Consider the following 15,072-nt stretch of genomic DNA (forward strand, 5'->3'; position numbering starts at 1 on the left):
CCCACATCAGTGGACCCCTGAGTCTTATCCACTCAGAGGTAGGTCACATTTCACGTGGTCATCACCTTCTATTTTGTAACTGAACCCCATCCCACCCCCACCCCACAAGCCACAGAGGAGCTACAAGGAACCTGAAAGAGTCTTCGTTCTGTGTCTAGAGGCTGCCCTGCTGCCCTCAACTCTCAGACAGCCTGGGTTCCAGGTGACACCGTGTTTCCCTAAGCCCCATGTCATAGATCTATCCGTGCAGAGCACATGGCTCTTGTGCCTTAGCAGTTCTCAACTTGTGGGTCTTGATGCCCAAAAGACCACTGGAAAACACAGATATTCACATTACAGTTCATAACAGTAGCAAAATTACAGTTATGAAGTAGCAACAAAAATAATTTTATGGTTGGAGGCCACCACGGCATGAGGAACTGTATTAAAAGGTCTTAGCGCCAGGAAGGTTGAGAACCACTGGCTTAGATGTTACAGGAGTTGGTTGGCTTGGATCCATGGCTTCCTTTTTAAATTATTTATTTATTTTGGTTTTTGGGTCTTTTGAGACAAGGCCTCTCCATAGTCCTGTCTGTCCTGGAACTTAAAATGTAGAGGATGTGACTGTCCTTGAACTCTTAGAGATCTGCCTGTCTCTGCTCTCTGAGTGCTGGGATTAATACATGTGCGTATTAACACATGTGTACACCATGTTTTTGTGCATGCGTGTGTGTGTGTGTGTGTGTGTGTGTGTGTGTGTGTGTGTGTGTGTGTGTAGTTGTTTCACCAGATCCATGTCATGCTTTGTCCCTGAACCTCAAAACAGCATGCTTGTGAGTTTCTCTCTAAACATTCCTCAGGAAAGATTGCTCCCACGGACTCCGTCAGTGGCTCCTCTTTCCTGTCTGAAGCTCTGACCCAGGCCCGGGAGCTAGGCTGGGAAAGGTCATGGTCTCCTCCATCCTCCTTCTGCCTCAGGCCCTTCTGTTGTCAATGACACGGGGGCGGGGGGGTGACATAGCTGACACAGTTACACTTTGAATCCTGATGCGGCTTCATCCAGAGAACCCTTTACCAGAAGTTCAATTCCCCTGAGAAGATGTCTGGGTCGGTTAGAGGAGACATGTGGCAGGCACTCCCCTTCCTCCACCATGAGTTCATTAGTGCCCTGTCACGGAGGTGGAGACCATCGGCCTTGCTGAGTCTGTAACTCCATGGGGTCCAGGGTTCCGGTCCTGGCTGGTGGTACCCGAGTGTCAGGCTAGAAAACAAGGGTTAGGGAGACTCATCACTGCAGAGACAGGGAGACCTTAGACTTAGAACAGACATAAGGCTAATGAGTGTGAGTGTCCCGAAAGGCAGTGTTTTACCTGGACAGTGGCTGTGTGTATGTGTGTGTACGTGTGTGTATGTGTGTGTGTGTGTGTCTACCCCCCTGAACATGAAAGCTCAACTTCCTCCCACAGGACTCCTACCACTCAGCCACTGCCATAGTTGCAACACTTGCTCTTGCCAGCAAGCCAAACAAATAGGGAAGTCTATCTCCCTATGTTGGGATATTTTGAGAATTTTCTTCCTGGGGGATGGAGGGACAGTAACATCCTCCTTTTCTTCTAAGGTCCCAGTGACAACCCATAGCTTGGTCCTTACTACAGTTCACCCTAGGGATGCAATGAGTTTATTAGGCTTACTGACAGGACAGTGGGTGACCCTAAACCTGCTTCACTAGAAGGTTTTCACACAGCATGGATGATGACTTCCCAAGGGTTGCACAGATGGACCCCCTTTTCTTCCAGTCTTTCCTGGCCATTGTACTCTACCTTCTCCCAGAGAACCCCAAGGCTGTATGCAGTTAGGGCAGAACTGCGTAAGGTTGGCTTGGGGGGGGCTGTATACTCAGATGAGGGGGGTGGTGACCCTTCCTGCCCCTCCTCCTATGAGGGAACCTCAACTAGTCCAGTGTGATGATTTATTGAAAACAGACACAGCTAGTGGCTGTTCTGCTAGAAGGATAGCGTTGGACAACATGAGGCGATGAAAAAGCAAACAAACAGGGCTGGAGAGATGGCTTGGAGGCTAAGAGCACTGACTGCTCTTCCAAAGGTCCTGAGTTCAATTCCCAGCAACCCACATGGTGGCTCACAACCACCTGTACTGGAATCTGGTGCCCTCTTCTGGCCTGCGGGTGTATGTGCAAGTATAATAAGTAAATCAATCTTTTTAAAACAAACAAACAAACAAACAAACAACCACTGCAACTACCAAACAGAAGTAGACCATGAACTGTCTAATGGTGAGATGGGTAGAGCAGGTTTAAAGACAAGTACTCTAAGCAGTGGCCATGGAGAGAGGGACAAGGACTGAGCAAGGGGAGGGAGGAAAGGCTAGCCTACGTCATGGTGAAAGTCACTTGGGGATGTTTGGACTCCTCCGAAAGGGACAACCTTCCAGGGTCACTGTCCCTGAATCCTCCCCCTTCCACTCCCACCCCGCTTCCTGGGAAAGGCCCTCAGTGAAAGTTCTGGCTGGTCACTGAGTCCTCCACCAAGTTGTTGGCACCCAAGGGAACACTCGAGGTGGTGTCTTGGGGGACCAGACACGGTAATAGGGGAGCAGTTGGAAGCTGCTCCAGCAACATTGAAGCTGAAGGGTTCCCAAGGGTGTGGGTGTTTGTGACACCAGTAGTCTCTCTACTTGTCTGTCACTCTAAGACAAGGAGGTGGCCAGCCGGTCTGGCTGTGTGTCTGTCCAGCTTTCGGTTCCCAGGGAAATGCACACAGAACCCAAGATTAGCCACACAGAGACGCGCCACCATTCCACCTCAACACAAACAGGAACGCTTGCGTCTACACACAGGCCTGGGCACAGACGTGCCACTCCCTCCCATCTTTGGCCACTTTGGTGTTGGAGAGAGTACAAGATGGCTTGTCCCCTCCTCCTCTGCCCTCACCCCCTCCCTCTGGCAGCCCCACCCCTGAGAAAGTACAGCTCAGGGGTCCCCAGGGCTGCACAGGAAATGCTTTGTATGCTCCGGGTCAGCCAGGCTATTTTCTGTCCTAGGACTGGCGGGAGGTTGGGCCAGGAACAGCCAGGACCGACATACTCAGCTGTTTTTTTTTTTTTTTTCTCCTCTACAGTTGGCAGTCAGTGTTACTTGGTCCTTCAGTGTCTCTCTCCTATCACTGTATTCCTCTTTGAGGTGTCAGGACAGTTCATTTGATGGCAGCTTCTAGATCTTCCAAAGTTCAGTTCAATGCCTTCTCTTCAGCGAGTTTCCCTCAGCCCTTCCTATCTGTTTTGTATTCCCCACCTCTGAGCACTGTGCTGATGTGGATGAATTGTCGGCCTGGCTTCCCCATAAAGCAGACCGCAGCCACCCTGATTTAATGATGTGTTTCTCCCCTTGGCCGAACACTGATGCTCACTGTGTTTTGGTTGAAGAATATTAGTTGTTGGGAGAAACACTTACGAGTGTTTGGAATCTCGTTTGTGTGGTGTTGCATCTCCTCTATGGAATCTTCAGAGCTCGGAGCATGGGGTTTGCTTTGGGGGAAAAGATGAATACATCAGATTTCCTTTAAGTGTCGGTAGAAGACAAAACCTGAGATTGCCGTCAGTGCGGAGAGATGAGAGCTGGGTTTCATATTTACGCTGTGCCAGGCTCTGCCACAGACGACGGTGTGTGTGTGTGTTGTGTGTGTATGTGTTTTGTGTGTGTGTGTGTTGTGTGTATGTGTTTTGTGTGTGTGTGTTGTGTGTATGTGTTTTGTGTGTGTGTGTTGTGTGTATGTGTTTTGTGTGTGTGTGTTGTGTGTGTGTTTTGTGTGTGTGTGTTGTGTGTATGTGTTTTGTGTGTGTGTGTTTTGTGTGTGTGTATGTGTTGTGTGTATGTGTTTTGTGTGTGTGTGTGTGTGTGTGTGTGTGGTATATGATCTACTTGAAAAATCTTTCAGGGTCTTAAGTAGGAAAAGAGATGTTTTTAAAAAAAATTTGATGTCTAGCTCTATCGGTGGCTTGTGATGGTCAAAATGTCTCACAAGAACTTCTCTGCTCCCAGGCATGAGTCCTTGGGCTTCTTACCTCAGAAGCGCAGCAGCCGGCATTGTGGGAATGTGTAGAGCTTTCCCAAGGATGACCCTTCCAAGCCGCTTCACCTCACAGCCTTTCTAGGCTCCAAGTCTGGCATGATCCGCATCGTCCGGGAAGTCGACAGGCCAGGATCTAAGGTGAACAAGAAAGAAGTCCTGGAGGCTGTAACCATTGTGGAAACCCCCACCCATGGTGGTTGTGGGCATTGTGGGATATGTAGAAACATCACAAGACCTCCGGGCCTTCAAGACAGTATTTTCTGAGCACATCAGCGATGAGTGTAAAAGGCGCTTCTATAAGAACTGGCACAAGTCTAAGAAGAAGGCCTTCACCAAATACTGTAAGAAATGGCAGGATGCGGGCTGGAGAGATAGCTCAGAGGTTAAGAGCACTGACTGCTCTGCTGTTCTTCCAAAGGTCCTGAGTTCAATTCCCAGCAACCACATGGTGGCTCATAACCATCTATAATGTGATCTAATGCCCTCTTCTGACCTTCAAGCACTGTATACATAAATAAATAAATAAATAAATAAATAATATAAAAGAAAGAAATGGCAGGACGACATGGGCAAGAAACAGCTGGAGGAGGACTTCAACAGCACGAAGTACTGCCAGGTCATCCGCGCAATTGTCCACACTCAGGTGCGCCTGCTTCCTCTGCGCCAGAAGAAGGCGCACTTGATGGAGATCCAGGGGAACGGGGGCACTGTGGCAGAAAAGCTAGACTGGGCCAGAGAGAGGCTGGAGCAGCAGGGTCCTGTGAACCAGATGTTTGGACAGGATGAAATGATTGATGTCATTGGGGTGACAAAAGGCAAAGGATATAAAGGGGTGACCAGTCGTTGGCATACAAAGAAACTACCGCGAAAGACCCACGGGGGGCTACGCAAAGTTGGCTGTTTCGGAGCCTGGCACCCTGCCCGTGTGGCCTTCTCTGTGGCTTGAGCTGGGCAGAAAGGCTACCACCATGGAACAGAGATTAACAAGAAGATTTACAAGATCGGTCAAGGCTACCTCATCAAGGATGGTAAGCTGATCAGGCACAATGCATCTACTGACTGTGACCTGTCTGACAAGAGCATCAACCCACTGGGTGGCTTTGCACATTACGGTGAGGTGACCAATGGCTTCGTCATGCTCAGAGGCTGTGTGGTGGGAACCAAGAAACGAGTGCTTACTCTCCACACGTCCTTGCTGGTGCAGACCAAATGGCAAGTTCTGGAGAAGACTGACCTGAAGTTCATCAACAACAACCTCCAAGTTTGGCCACGGTCGTTTCCAGACCATGGAGGAGAAGAAAACATTCGTCGGACCACTCAGGAAAGACCGCATGTCAAGGAGGAAGGTGTTTAATGCCAGAAGCAATTTGTGCAGCTGGTGGGGTCTCAATAAAAACTTTTCCTGTGGAAAAAAAAATTTGATGTCTAATATGATAATAACTTTACATCTAAAGAATGCTTGATACCACGCCGGGCGTGGTGGCGCACGCCTTTAATCCCAGTACTTGGGAGGCAGAGGCAAGCGGATCGCTGTGAGTTCAAGGCCACCTGGTCTACAAAGCGAGTCCAGGACAGTCAAGGCTACACAGAGAGACCCTGTCTTAAAAAACAAACAAACAACCCAAAACAAAATAAAAAAAGAATGCTTAATACTTTATTGGATTTTTATTTGAAATGAGTCAACTGATAGGCTATAGCTTTAAATTTTTTTTTTCCAGCTGAAGAAACTAAGGCTGAGAGAATGTAGCTTTCTCCGAGGTCACACAGATGTGTGTGTGTGTGTAAGGACTAACAGTAGGTGTCTGCAGTCCACGTCACATTGGGGACTGTGCACCTGCAAAATGCTGGGTCTCCTGTTCCTTCCTTTGGCCTTGGGGCAGCTGGACAGCTGGTCCAGTCTCCCAGTGTTTCTCATGGTGCTGTCCCTCAGTCGTGGTAGGGGTTTCCCTGAGGGTGGAAGTGAGACCTGCAGACACAGAATGTGCATTGTCCAGCTGCACCTGGAGGGTGCTTGTGTCAGCAGGCAGCATTGGGACGTGGTGCCAGGCTGGGGAGGGTCTGATTGGTCCCTTGGCCTAGGTCCTGACCTCCATCTCTCTGACTCCTGCTGGGAACTGGTCCTTTCCTGAGTCCTGGGTTGCCTGTCAGAGGCCATGAGAGCAGGAAAGCCCCTCACTTTCCCTGTCTGATAATGGAGGATAGATTTCTTGGGTTTAGTTCTACAGAACACTCTTCAAGAAAAGGGTTGCGTGACCACTAGAGGCAAGGATGTCATGGGTCCCTGGGTAGACACAGTGCACATCACACATTAGAAGCTCTGACAGCTCTTGAAGATTTTTAAAGCAGTGTTTCTCAAATGACCCCTTTGACCCCTGAACCCTCCTCATAGCCACCTGCCTACTGTTCCACTGATTACATTTTGGGAACTGTTCTAACAGGTGTTCGAGGCTCCTCCTCACTCTGCTCCAAAGCGTGAGCCATTGTTGACCTCAGCTGTGTAATACTGGCTGCCCAGTGCCCCGGCCACTTCCTCATTTTCACGGACTCTCCTTGAGTCTTATGGGGGAGGGGTGGAGAAGAACTGTGTCTCATTCCTTCAGAGGTCAGTGGAAGTAGGGTACTCAAGGACATGTGACCTAGGTTAGGACTTTGAACCCACAGAAACATCTAGGGCTTCAGAGAGGTCATTTAGAGAAGCCATGCCCATAGGCATGAGTGGACATCTGTGGTGTTATTCTGCATGGATTCTCTGCCTATAGGGTCAGCTCAGCTAGACCTCCAGCGGCCAAAGACTCCTCGGCGCCTACGTGTTCTAAGACTCACTTTGATCCTTCCCGCAGATACTGCACGCCCCTTCAGTGGGTTCCTACTGAATTGTTACTGTTGTTTGTAACGGGAGTCCTGACTGACTGACATGGGGTACTCAAGAAATGTCGCTTGAGTGGCACTGAGACGTGGCTGAGTTGGTTGAAAATTTGCCTTGCATGCACGAAGCTCTGGGCTTGAGCACCTCCCCCCTCCTCAGCCAAGTACTACAGAGGCTTGACTTGGTGGTGCACACTTGTAATGCCAGCACCCAGGAGATGAGGGCAGGAGGACTAGAAGTTCAAAGTTTGAGGTCAACCTGGGCTACACAAAGAGCTCTCTCTCTCTCTCCCTCTCCCCCCTCTCTTTCTCTCCCTCTCTCTCTCTCCCTCTCTCTCTCTCTCTGTCTCTGTCTGTCTCTCTGTCTGTCTCTCTCTGTCTCTCTCTCTGTCTCTCTCTCTCTCTCTCTCTCTCTGGTTGAATGAATCTAAATAACCAATTCTGGTCCCAAGATTGTGTCCACTGCCCTATTTTGTCAATATTATAGTCCGAGTTGTCCGGCCTCACTGATAACTGAGTGTTGGCCCTGTGTGGGGTGCAACATGGGTACCACCTCAATCTGTGTTTCTGCACACCTCTATATCTGAGGTGGGAGAGTGACTGGCCTGGGCCAGGGGAAGTCCTGCCAAAGTGCTGTGGGAACACAGGAGAGTCCCAGCAGAAGACTCCAGAGTGGGTCTGAAAGGGAGTGAGACATCCTCGATTAGAGAGCATCCAAGGCTCTGAATATAGGAAAGCCTGGAGAATGCTGGCTTGGTGTGAGCATAACAATAGGAGAGTCCTCAGACGCCATGCAAAAAAAGGATGCTTTTTATTCCATTGTTGGACTCGGGGGAGGTGTGTGACATCACAGAAATTTTGAATAGGAGAGGTCAAAGGCAATTTGGTGTACAGGGAGAGCCTGGGCTTTGGACTGATGTCTAGATGTTACTGTGTGTAAGCTATAACTTGGGTAAATCATGCGAACTTTGGGGGCCTCAGTGGTAGAACAGAGGACCTGATTAGTCATACACACACACACACACACACACACACACACACACACACACACAGGAAGGAAGGAAGGAAGAAGAAAAGATAATAAAACTTTAGCATTTGTGGCAAGAAGATACTACATGATATAAAGTATCTTGATGTAAAACAGTGCGTGATATAAAATATCTTGATATAAGACAGTGCACGATATAAAGTACATAGCACAGCAGCTGGTGAGGTAGCCCAGCGGGTAAAGGTGCTGGCCGCCAAGCCTGACCGTCTGAGTTCCAATCCTGCCTAGAATCCACATGGTAGAAAGGAGATACCTGACTTCTGCAAGTTGTCCTTTGACCTCTTGGTGCATGCTAAACAGAGAAATGTAAATAAACCACCTGGTATGTACAATGCATCCCACGAAGGACGTGTCATCACCACTGAGGTCCCTGAGTTAGATCATCAAACGCCTTCACTAGCTGTATTCCTGGAGAGCAGGGACTGCGCCCTTCATGTCCTTATTCTTGACACAGTTCCTGGATCAGAGCACACGCTCGGTGACACGCTGAACGGGCTGGGTGTTACGGTATTACAGCTGCTGTGGAGGAAGGAATAGAGAGGTGTGACTATTGGCAGAGAGGCAAGTGCTGGAGGGAGTCAGGCCAGAGATGTGGAGCCAGCCCTGGAGAGAGTGAGGTCTGACCCGGAGGAAATTCAATCTTCATCTTTTGGCAGCTTTTCAGTGTAGAGGACCAGGAAGAGGAAGGCTCCAGAGAGCCAAGGGGTTATTGTCTTATACAAAGTAAGAGAGAAAACAGCCTTTCTTTGGGGGTCTTTTTAAACTCAAAGGGCCCAGTAAACATGAAAATAGACTTGGATAGACTGGGTAGGTTGACCAGTTCATCCTCAATGTTGGAGTACACAGACAGAGGCTTTAAACTCAAAATATAGACACTGTTTTTGAAATGGGCTGCCTATAGAGGTAATAAGGTTCCTGTTGGTAGAGAAGGTATGAGTAGATGATGGGCCGCTGTGAGGAAAGAAGCTAAAACAAATTAACCCAAGAGCTGCCTGGAGAGTGCACGCATTAGCTTCCGCTGTGTGAGGAGCACAAAACCTCAGTAGTACACATCAGAAAAGATGTATGGCTCCCAGGCCTGGAGGGAGTTAGTTGAGCTTGGCTGAATGGCCCTGTTGACTTTGGATGGGACCTTTAGTATGGAAGTTATTTGGTTGTTGACTCATCTAGACTATTTTGGCCAGGGAGATGGCATGGTCACTTATCTTGCTTCTTGCAAGTGGACCCAAGCTTGTGGTCTTGGTGGGATTGGAAGTAGGACAGACAGACACATGAAGGCCTCTGAAGGTCTTGACTCAGAACTAGTACCTAATTATCTCTGTTTCATTTTGTTGGGCAGAGCAGACCTCAAGAGGAGGGTGGACAGATGGCACCTTGTAAGTGGGAAATGCTACAAGGTCATATGACAAAGGCTGTGTATGGGTAAGGGTAAGGAATTAGGGTCATTAGCACGATGAGTGGTGGCTAGGACAGCATTTCTCAGCCTGTGTAGACCTAAGTTCTGTTTATTTTCCTCTAGATCTTTGCGAGGCTTGGAGTGAGCCTGAGCAGGCTGGGATTGTTTTCCCAGACAATTGTCAAAAATCCTCTTAATATACACTTAGTTTTTAAATCACATTTTATTTATTTATTTACTTATGTGTGTGCGTGTGCATATGCATGTCATGTTGCACTTGTGGAGGTCAGAGGGCAACTTTCAAGGGTCAGTTCTCTCCTTCTACCATGTGGGTCCTGAGATCAAACGCAGGCCTGGTGTTTGATGTCAGGTTTGGCAGCAAGTGCCTTTGACTTCTGAGTCCTCTTTCTCTTCCCCAGATAGACCATTTAAAAAAGTATGGAAAGCTCCGTGAATTTGCATATCAGTCATTCTCGCATATCGGCCATGCTAATGTTCTCTGTACTGTTCCAACTTTGGTATATGTGCTGCCAATGCGAGCACCAAATAGGCTAACTTTAATCTGCTCTTCTATACATATTTATTTGCTTATGAAATGAAGATAACACTCAAGCTGGGTGGTGGTGGCGCATGCCTTTTATCCTAGCACTCGGGAGGCAGAGCAGGAGGATCTCTGTGAGTTCAAGCCCAGCCTGGTCTACAAAGAGAGTCCAGGACAGCCAGGGCTCTGTTACACAGAGAAACCCTGTCTCAAAACAAACAAACAAACAAACAAACAAAATAACATATCAAAACTTTCTTTTTACTGAAAAAAAATCAAAGTCAGAAAATCTAATTCCATACCTCAATTACCACAACCTAATTATCACCACCTAATATCTCCTGCACGTGTCTTCAAAGTTGTTGTATTTGATCTCCAGGCTTCTGAGGGTCCACGTCTTGAGACTTACTGGTGCTTCTTTTGGGTCAAATCCAAAAGTAGAAATACATCAGAGTTGTTCATGCACCTGCAAGTCATATCAATGGCTAGTGACAAGGCAAGCGAACTTAGATATTCCGGAAGGGAACTGCATCCTGAGCCTGCATTGTCATTCTAATCCTATTCAAACTCAGTGTTCCCCCCCCCCCCCCCCCGCTCCCCGCCCCCGGCCTTGTAGGGGACAGGCTATATGGCCAATGTTCAGCCATCTTGTCAGAGCCTAGGTTCCTATTTCTCCAGCAGTCTGCCATTTACCAGAAACCAGCTGACCCTGTCATGGTTCTGCAGTTAGACTAAAGATAAGATTTAGATGGAGCCACCCTGTTGTAGTTTAGCAGTTAGATTAGATAAAGATAGCGAAATATTCGGTATGGCAGAAGGTTGTGACCTGCTTGGGATTCCTGAGATAGCCTGCAGCTGGGTTGCCATAGCAATATGCTTCCCTGCCCCTTGCCTTATAAAAACGCTGTGAAATTTCTCAATAAACGGGGTTTGATCAGAATCCAGACTTGCCCTCATTTCTTTGTGTCTCCTGTCCCCCCACTTGTCTGCCCCCTCCACAGGTACCCATTGAAGACCCCAAACGGATGGAACACTGCCTTTCACAGTTCTCTCTCTCTCACTGCAACAAATCATCGTCAGGAAAGAACAGGGCGAGAGTTTCGCCTCAATCAGCTCTACCACAGTGGACTCTACTCTAGCATGCGCAGGAAGGTCCCATCTGTGACATACGTAAAAGCTACCGGTACAGCTGAAGAATACTGTTCTTGCTTTCCTCTGCTCTCCTCTGAGGCCATCATCACTCTTACCTTTTTTTTTTTTTTTTCAAGATGAGGTCTTGTGTAGCCCAGGTTGGCCTTGAATTACGTATCTGAGGATGACCCTAAACCCCTGATCCTCCTGCCTCGACCGCTCCAATGCAGGGATTACAGGTGTGTGCTCCGTGCTTGACAAGCAGAATTTCTTTAAAGCTGGTAATATGAGTGCTTATTGATCTTGCGGAGGGCTAGGATTTGGTTTCTAGCTCCCACACTGAGTGACTCACAAATGCTACAATTCCAGGCCCAGGGAATTCAATGCTCTCTTCTGGACTCCAAGAGCAGCTGTGATTATGTGCACACACCTACACCTACACACACACACACACACACACACACACACACACACACGCCCTTAAGAATAATTTTTTTCCTGGGGTAGTGGGCCAGCTGGAGAGGTGGCTCAGCAGCTAAGGGTGCTTGCTGCTCTTACAGAGGACCCAAGTTCCATTTCCATCTCCTGCTCAATAATCATCTGTAACTTTACTTCCAGGCGATCCAATACCCTCTTCTTGCCCATGTGGGCACCAGACACACACATGGTATATAGACATATGTGCAGGGAAAGACAAACAAACAAACAAAAAACACTCAAACTCATAAAATAAAAATAAAAAATATTTTTAAATAAAGTAATTAAAATTGACACCTGTTTTGTGTGTGTGTGTGTGTGTGTGTGTGTGTGTGTGTGTGTGTGAATGGACAACAATATTGGGGCTCTTGTCCATCTATCCCCTGTCACATGACTACTACTGACCTGAAACTTATTTCCAGCTGAGGAGGGGGGCAGACACTAAACCTACAAGCCAGGCCACGATATAACACCAAAGGCTAGGTCCCCCAGCTGGGGATTTCCTCGCAGGTTTGAGGCCGGATTGATGGCATGCAGCACAGGTGAGAAGTCACCCTTCCAGGACTCCCTTGGGGGCTGTGCTGGCTGACAAAAAACGGGGAGCTCAACCCACAGCTAGACCGGCAGGAGGCCAGGCCTCTTTGGACTGGATTCTCAGGCCAGGACCTCAGGGACAGGAAGCAGGTGTGTAGATGGATAAGCATAGAACAAAAATAGAGCTCTGGACAGTAAGGGAAGATGAGTGAGGGCTGTGGAATTGGAGGGCTGGGCTGGGTAGGTTTGTTCAGTTTGAAAGCATGAGATTCATGCTAGACACCTCCAGGCCAGAGAGCAGTCCACGAAACAGATCTCAAACATGGCCCGGCTAAGACCCGTGGTCCTGGGATCTTAGGTTCCAGGACTCCTGTGCGTGGTGATGGGTTTTTATTTCTGCTTTCAGTACTGAGGCCTGAACCCAGGGCCTTCCTTATACATAGTAAATTCTTTACCACAGCTATGTTCCCAGACCTCTTCAGTGTTTTTCACTTCGAGATAGGTTCTTGATTAAGTTTCCTAGGCCGGCCTTGGAGTCAGTCTATAGCCCAGGCAGGCCTTGAATTTAACAATCGTTCTATCTCAGCCTCCCAAGTAGCCGAGATTACCAGCATGCACTGCCAGACTTAGACATAGAATCGGTTCTTTTCTATTTTTTTTTTTTTTTTTACAATTTAATTTTTATTTGCTATTAAGATGTCAGGGCCCGGGGGAAGGTGTGCTTGTGTCGCAGCAGGAGTGTGGAGGTCAGAGGACAACTTTGTGGAGTTGGTTCTCACCTTCTCTCTCTAGGTGAGTTCTGAGGCTCAAGATCAGGCCATCAAGCCTGTATGGCAAGCTTTTGACTCATTGGGCCATCTTGCCAGCCCTGGGGATCAGTTCTGATGTCAGCTCAGAATGTGGGTGCTTTAGAGAAATGTGTGGAGGCAGATTTTGAGGCAAGGCATCCTACTTTGGGACGGTCCAGGGCTGAGCTGAGGGGTGTGGTGGGACAGCCCACAGGAGTGGGGGGGGGGGAGCGCACATGTTTTATCACCAGGGTTCTCTCTGTGTGTGGTGAGAAGCTGACTGAATCAGTCTTCTCATTCTTCCCAAAGTGTCTCATTGTGGCGTCCCCTCATTGCCCACATCTGGGCAGCACAACTCCCGCCCTCACTGCAGTATGTATGTACTCCAGCACCTCTGTGAGTGGTGGCCCACAGGCAGACGAGAGCCTCCCACTTAGCTTCTGCTAGAAGCCTCCACCAGTGCGGATGCTCACTCTCTTTTTCCCCCACAAAAAAGTGAAATCAACAGACAGTTTGCTCTGTCAAGTTGACTGGTAGAGCTGTTCTGGGTTCGTGCACTGACACGCAGGAGTGGCCTCGGTTGAGCACTCTCAGTACTTGGGTGCACAGCAAGTACTGAGCTGGTAGCTACTGGGCCTCTAGTTTACCCTGTGGTCCCCGACTTGGAGGGAGAGGTGGCAGAGGGCGTTTGCACACTGAATGCACATCTTCTAGATATTATATGAACACCCGCCCTCAGGGTCTGGGGACATAGCTTAGTTGGTGGAGTGCTTGCCTAGCATGCTGAGGTCCTTGATTTGGTTCCAGCAATGTATACACTGAGCATGGAGGTGTATGTTTATAACCCCAGCACCGATGGAGGCAGAAGGATCAGTTGCAAAGGCAGTTTGAGTCCAGCCTGGACTACATAAGATCCTGTCTTGGGGGGGGGAAGCATCTTTCCCCAGAGGGACATAAAAAAAAAAATTGTGCATGGGGTTGGAAGACAGAGGGGGACCCAAAGGATGTGAGTACTTTCTGGATAGGGTCAGAACTGACAGACATAATGGACAGTGAATTTGTAGTCCCACTGCCACATGTCTGTGAGTAAGTGATGTAGTCTCTCTGAACCTGGTTCTTTGAAGACAATGGGCACCAGTCTTTGTTTCTCCAGAAGCACTGAGGGAGGCTCTGCTGGTAAGCAGGAGGCAGAGGGGTGACACAGAGAAGGGGGAGGGAACAGCAGGTGCCAGGTAGAACATCCCAGCTCTCAGAGCTCGCTGGGGTCTTCATCTCAGTAAAGGAGAACTTCCGTTACTTGGTCAGGAAGTCTCTGTTAGATTGTCCAGACTCCTAGACCTGGCAGGCTGGTCTGAGTGACCCTCAGGGTCAACCTGGCTCTGCCCAGGAATGCAGCCCTAGCTGCTAGCCTGCCAACCCCAGTCGGTCCCTTGCACTTATCAGCACCATATTTGCTCAGGATGGGTACCAGCCACCCCTGCCCCCTCAGAAAACAAGAAAACTTGTTTTGTCAGTGGCAGGGTGGAGTGGGGTGGCCTCTCTGGCTCCAGGCTTGCCATCACCCTCGCCCCCCCCCAACCACCAGTGCACCTACCAGTGGGGCAGGCAGCCTGTTATTGTTGGAATGGAGAGCTGGCTCGCTGGTCGCCTGTTTCCTCCAGCTGTCCAAGCAGGGAGCACTGGGGAGGAAACCCTCAGTCCTGTTCATGGGCCTCAGACAAACCCCCTGTCACAACAAGCGAACAATGGCCTGGATGGGCTGGTGGGTGGATGGAAGGGTAGCCTCTCTGCTCTCTGTTTCCACCACCTAGAGACAGGTTGTAGAGGTGGGAGCAGGGGCTGCTCTCCCCTCGCCTCCCCCATCCCACGCCTTGTTTTCCACCCTGTTGGGCACACTGTCTCCCATCTCAGGGGCCAAGGAAAACAGCAGCCTCAGGAAGCGTGTCTGGTCTGGGGTTCTGCAGCCTGGAGCAGCAGCAGGGCTGGGGGGAGGGGAGTCGAGCAGGCCTGGGACTGCAAGGCTTCCATCTGCAGGGGGTTGGAGCCCAGGCGGTCACAGGTCTATTTCTCCCTTGGAAGCCCCAAGGACTTTGTCCTCCTGTGTCTCTGGGCCTTCAGTCCTAGCATGTGGCTAAGCCTGGAACAGGTGTCTGGAACAACTTGTTCAGTAAATCAGGGATAGGTCAGACAGAAGAAGTGCATCATCTCGCGCTGCTGCCTGGCAA

At 49.2% G+C, this 15,072-nt stretch overlaps 1 non-coding gene and 1 pseudogene across 1 annotated transcript; one reads left to right on the forward strand and one right to left on the reverse strand.

Moving 5' to 3' along the window:
- Positions 1-4,007: 4,007 nt before the first annotated feature.
- Positions 4,008-5,530, forward strand: LOC127211966 (60S ribosomal protein L3-like; annotated as a pseudogene).
- Positions 5,531-9,808: 4,278 nt separating this feature from the next.
- LOC127212145 (U6 spliceosomal RNA) lies at positions 9,809-9,919 on the reverse strand. The gene has a single exon (XR_007833522.1). It is a non-coding gene; the product is annotated as a U6 spliceosomal RNA (small nuclear RNA).
- Positions 9,920-15,072: the final 5,153 nt, after the last annotated feature.

Source organism: Acomys russatus, chromosome 29, assembly GCF_903995435.1.
Source record: "Acomys russatus chromosome 29, mAcoRus1.1, whole genome shotgun sequence".
Lineage (NCBI taxonomy): Eukaryota > Metazoa > Chordata > Mammalia > Rodentia > Muridae > Acomys > Acomys russatus.